Source organism: Phaseolus vulgaris, chromosome 4 (assembly GCF_000499845.2).
Source record: "Phaseolus vulgaris cultivar G19833 chromosome 4, P. vulgaris v2.0, whole genome shotgun sequence".
In the NCBI taxonomy this organism is placed as follows: Eukaryota; Viridiplantae; Streptophyta; class Magnoliopsida; order Fabales; family Fabaceae; genus Phaseolus; species Phaseolus vulgaris.
In genome coordinates, this window is record NC_023756.2 from 12,258,668 (window position 1) to 12,264,861 (window position 6,194).

Here is a 6,194-nt window from a genome sequence, read left to right on the forward strand (position 1 = left end):
ACACTATCTTAAGCTTTTTTAAATTTTATACAAAAGATACTACAAAAAGAGAAAACATTTGACCACTACTTCCTAATTCTTTAAATTTGCTCCTTGTAATCCTTTGAGGTAAAAAGGATGATGAGCTAATAATCCTCTGAGCATCTCCATCTTCGGCCTCTTTCTCTTCTTCATCTTGATCTCCATCAATCCTTCTGCCACAATAAGAAACAGAAAAGGCGCAAGAGGGTCGCCTTGACGTAAACCCCTCTTAAGGTAAAACTCTGAAGTAGGACTCTCATTTACAAGCACTAACATAGAGGAAGACTCTAGACAGGATTTAATCCATCTGATCCATTTTTCGCAGAAGCCTAACCTTCCAAGCATATAATATAAAAACTCCCAACTTACAGAGTCATATGCCTTTTCGTAGTCCACTTTAAAGTAAACACAACTCTTCTTCCTCCGCTTCACCTCCTTTAAAACCTCATTAGCCACGAGAACACTATCCAATAAGCCCCTTCCTTTCAGGAAGGCAGATTGCCTAATATCAATCAACTTACTTATTACCTTCTTCAGCCTAAGAGACAAAACCTTTGAAACGATTTTGTATAAACAACCTACCAGACAGATATGTCTGAAGTCACTTAGCTGCCGCGAATTGTCAATCTTGGGCACCAAACAGATGAAAGACGCATTTGACCCTCTGGGTCAACTGCCTCTATCTGCAAACTCGTTCACAGCCTTCAGAATATCCTCTTTTAAAATCTCCCAACAAAACTTTAAAAAGCCAAAGTTAAATCCGTCGGGACCAGGACTCTTCGAGCTTTCACAACTCCATACTACAAATTTAACTTCTTCTTCAGATATATCTTCAACCAGCATTCTATTCTCCTCCCCAGAAACTGAGTTAAACTGGACATTATCCAACCTTATAGGAACCCTGTCAACTCCATCAAACTGAGATTTAAAAAAACTTCTAACCTTATCCTTTACCACCTCTTTATCATCACACCATAGATTGTCCACGGAAACTCCATTTAAACCATTCCTCGCCCTCATCCACTTAACAACTGAATGGAAAAAGCTTGTATTAAGGTCTCCATGTTCCAACCACTGATGTCGGGCTTTCTGCCTCAAAATGGATTCTTGCTTAAAGAGAAACTGACTATGATCTGCAACCAGCAACCGCCTCTCCTCCCTTCCATGCTCATCGAGATCACTTTCATCGTCTCTTTCATCCAACTCTTGTAATTTCTTAAGCATTTTGTCCCTTGCAAGGTTCACAAACCCAAAGACCTCCCTATTCCCGATTTTTAAATCAATCTTCAACTTCTTCAATTTTTCTTTAAAAACAAACATACCTCCCCCTTGAACCTTGTAGCTATGCCACTTGCTCCAGACAAAATCTTTAAACCTACCATCACCCTGCCACGCATCCAAGCTTCTAAACAATTTCGGTCCCCAATCCACTATCGAGTTTTTAAACACTAAGGCACAATGATCAGAAACAGTTCTACTTAAGACGAATTGTTTGCAATCCGGCCATGCATCCAACCATTCCCTAGACACCAAGACCCTGTCTATTCTACTTTTAACTGACCCGTTCGGCTTGTACCAAGTAAACTTTCTACCTACCATTAGTACATCCACAAGTTCAGACTCTTCAATAAAATCATTAAACCCTATGATATCTCTGCTATAGTCAGACACTGAGAACAAACTCATTCTCTCTTCCTGTCTTCAAGCAGAATTAAAGTCGCCAAGTACACACCACAACCTATTGTTCTGACGCCGTCTGAACTCACTAATTTCTTCCCAAAGAATCTTCTTTTCCCTCAACGAATTAGGACTGTAGACATTCACTATCATAATCTGAACCCCTCCATCACCTTTCTACACCCCTTCAACAACAGAAAAATGGTTGCCTCTAAAGGAATTGACGAGTTGAAACCGACTATTTCTCCACATAGTAATGATCCCTCCTGCGTTATTACTAGCACCAACCTCAATCCAACCAATATCATTATATCCCCACAGCAGGAAACCATTCTCCTTACTAATCTCAGAACATTTAGTCTCTTGTAAGCAAATCATGTCCACCTGTTCTTTGCTAATCAAGTCTGTCATATATTTTCGTTTAATACTCCCTCCTAACCCCCTTATGTTCAGACTAACAATCTTCATCATCTGAAACACTGTTCTCCCTCCTAACAACCTTATGCTTGCCACTGTCTTAATTTTCCAAGTACTTTAACTTGCTGATAACAATTTCCTCCTTTCCACTAAAGGAAAACCCAAGTTCCTTTCCTATGCTCCACATTCTAATAGCTTCTAAGTTTTCATTTTTCAACCAATTAAGCTTAGAGCCATTTTTATCAACACTGTCGGCGCTTCGACTGAGAGGGACAATGGTCTCACGGCTAGCTTTAGCATCCGATTCCGAAAATAGGGTTTGAGAAACCTTCCCTATTACCAATTTTCCATCAACTTGTGAACCTGTTCCTCCAAAGCTTACCAAAGGTGCACAGTTAAAGACGTAACTAGTGTGTCTACCATCAACCTTATGGACACCATCGCTGTTTGACGAACTAGGAATCAAAACCGCGTTGTCGCTCCCACTTAAACTCCTCCGTTCGTCCACCACTGCGCCACCATTCTGCAAAATCGCTCCGTCTTCCCTCCCATTAACCAACCCCGCACCCTCGCAACCACTCACGTCGCCGCTCCGCCCCGATCTACCATCACCAGCGGTGGCAACGACACCCAGCGCCGAAGTTGGCGTAGATAGAAGGTCAACACCTGCCGCCACACACAAGTCCACGAATAAGACTCTGCCACTGGTTATTGCCGCTTCGAAAACGCCCCTGGAAGACGACGAGAACCCACCGCTTTGTTGAGTAAACCAGTTGCCGGAGCCGCCGCAGACTACCGCTTGCCGCGTCGCCTCTTGACCTGCGACCTCCCTTGAGAAGACACACATGGTAGCCGTCGTCGCCCTTGGTGAAGTGCCAACCCTACTTGCGTCTCTTTCTTAGGCTAGAATAGGCCTAACACAAATTAGGTCATCAGACCACTCCTGAGCAATTAATGCGTCATTAAGACCTAACTTCCTTTTTCCATAACAACCTGACTGGGCCCCACTACCTTTATTGCTCTCTTCTAACTTTTTAAATAAAATTGTTGGATTACCAGAATAGGAAAATTTTGCCCCAGGCTGGACAAATTTACCCCACAATTATTAGGGTTGCATGCGGCTCCTACTCCACCTAAACTAGGTTTTTTTCCGCAATGATTATTTTTGCATGCGCCACCTTCACCACCAAAAAGACTACCCTTCACCTCCGCAGGAAAATGAATCGTTTTATCTTCTCCTTCCTTTAATTCAAACCCTTCACCAAGCTCCGAGTAGAAACAGTTGACAGACCCAACTCCTCCAAATTCGTCCAAGCTTGCCTCAGAACCCTCCTCACGAGCCACTCCCCAATGATGATCATAGAACCGCTGCATTGCTAACGGAATCTCAAACTCTTCTTCAAAAGAGACGGTGCATAAAGTACCGTTAATTTGCACTTGCTTCACCATCTTTGCATCTCTTCCGACCGGGATTTTGACGCGCAGCCGAGCGAACTCAACAACCTCCCTTGTTATCGTGGCATCGTCAACCTCAACTAGCGAACCGACTAGAGACCCAATAAATTCGAAACACCGGCTACTCCACAACGTCAACAGGATACCTCTGCAGCGAACCCAAACAAATTTTTCACCTACCACAAAGCTATCGTCCCAAGGGACAAAAGACTAAAATAACCCATCTAACCATTCTTTACTTTCGACAACTAACTTCTCTAAAAATCCCGCTTCTTTACAGGACAACAAGACAAACTTCTCCCCTAAAGATCTTAGCTTCACAAAATTAGCTCCACTTAAAATAAAACTTTCCTTAATAGACTTCACATTTTTTAACTCAATAAGTCTCCCTACAAAGCAATCCTCCAGCCACTTTGTAGAATCCACCATGACTTGAACGCAGACCGTGTGGCGTCCAAGACCTTCTGAGAAGCAAACTCGTGACCGTCACTAACCACCTGAGCAAAGGATCTTTGTTGAGCCTTCTGCCTCCAAACCTTCCTTGCAAGTTCATATTTCCTAACGTCACCCAACTCGGGTCTGTATGGTTCCTTCCTGCTAAACTTAGGTATATTTACCCGCAGCTTCCAAAGACCTATCCAAATAGCGTCTAACTTCCTTTCTAAAATGTGAGCATCCAACACGCCTTGAAATCTCACGAACCCAAAGCGCCGTTTACCATAATCTAACCTTCTTGAAATGAATACGTCGATTACTCTTCCCTACCTCTGAAAAATCTTCCACATGTCCCTCTCCACGTACTCATGAGGAAAGTTTGTGAAAAAGAAATTCACTTCCGCCATGCTTCACCGAAGACTCTCTCTCTGAAAGGAAGAACCAATGGCAGTATCGTATCATGCCTATACTAACATTAGTATGTTTCCACTTTTCTATTAGTGTAGGAACGCTATCACATAATTTACTTCCATCGCTGTTATCACATTATTCTTCTGAAACTTTTCCAATAGTTATGGAGAATACGATATGTTTGAAATATTTTAGAGATGGAAAATGGTGGAAGCATTGGTGTAGAAAGGCTAAACAATGGTTGCTATTTTAAATTTACAAGGGTGGCTATAGAGCCACATTTGATCAGCACGCATTCGTAAATCAAAGAGATACAAATGCGGCTATATAGCCGCATTTGTAAATACTATTTATAAGGGAGACTATTTGTGGTAGTTGCACTTGTATATGCTTTTGAATCAGGTTAGAGGGTTTAGGGGTTTAGCATTTACAAATGCGGCTATTACCATAGCCGCATTCGTAAATGTGATTTACAATGGCGGCTTTGGTAAATAGCCGCATTTGTAAATCGCATTTACGAATGCGGCTATGGTAAATAGCCGCCCTTGTAAATAATGGTTTTTTTTAGTGCAATCTGTTTTAGTGCTAATTCCCATATAAATTAACCTGTTCAATTATATATACCTAGCCAGACAAATACATAAATTTACAAAAATTCAGAGAATCAAATATATATTGATCAAAATGTACATTACAAACACTAATCAAATTACATATAATCCCTACACTATTGATCAACTATCCTAGAGTTATAAAAATTTATGAAATATGTGGACCAAGAATGTCTCACATATGTTATGGCATCCGAATTCATTGGTGTTTCATCCGTGAAGAACTGCATTTCAAAATATGGTTGGCATAAATTAGTTTTAAGATACATATATGTTCAAGAATTGTAAAAATAATTTAACATATCATGTTACCTCTTTCCAATCACTTTTAAGGCCTAGTCTTACAATGGTAATCATCCATTGCATAACGTAATAGCCACACTCATAGCTTCCTGGTTGTTTATTACACTATAATCCAACAAAAAGTAAAAGTTAGTATATTGATAAACAATGATAAGAGAAAGAAAAAAAAATTACAAACCTTTATTCTTATCCAATTCAAATTATTTGAACTGGATCGACCTTTTAGGATGTTATATCCACGCCATGAACTAGTTAATACAAAAAACCTCGTTAGTAGATGGTTAATTAGTAACTTACAGAGTTAAGTTTATAGTGTACTTACGTATCATTGATATTCTTAAGATTTTTGGGTATCTTCTTGTGTAGGGAACAAAACCACACAAGAGTCTTATCAACCATTGATAAGACAAGTAACTGGCAATGACGCCTATATCATCCATGAAAAGAGTTAGTAAATATTTAAAACATGAAATAGTAATAATTGACGACATATAATTAAACTTATTCATTAATATAAGGGCATAAATAAATTTTTTTCCCTCTTTCCCCAAGGTGTTAGTGATGTATGCTTGGGTCTCATATGCCTTTGGTCCAATGAGATTAGTATATACAGGATCTAAGAATCCATACACATTTTCCTTCTCCTCAGTGAGACAGACTCCATGCAAAAACCTACAAGTTATTAGTTAAAACATAATCAATAATAATTTAACATAAAGTAAATTGAAATATAGGTAAAGATACTTACATCATAAAAAATTGAATTATATTTATATTGAGCTCCTGATCCCCAGCTACAAATTCTAATAATCTGTGTTGTACATGAATAGTGGCAGTTCAATGATTATTTGAAAAAGGATCTCG

At 39.7% G+C, this 6,194-nt stretch overlaps 1 long non-coding RNA gene across 1 annotated transcript; it reads right to left on the bottom strand.

Annotated features, from left to right (window-relative positions):
- Nucleotides 1-5,071: 5,071 nt before the first annotated feature.
- Nucleotides 5,072-5,447, bottom strand: LOC137836472 (uncharacterized). The gene is made up of 2 exons (XR_011085295.1): nucleotides 5,340-5,447; nucleotides 5,072-5,251 (listed from the first exon to the last, which is right to left on the bottom strand). It is a non-coding gene; the product is annotated as an uncharacterized lncRNA (long non-coding RNA).
- Between the last annotated feature and the right edge of the window lie 747 nt (nucleotides 5,448-6,194).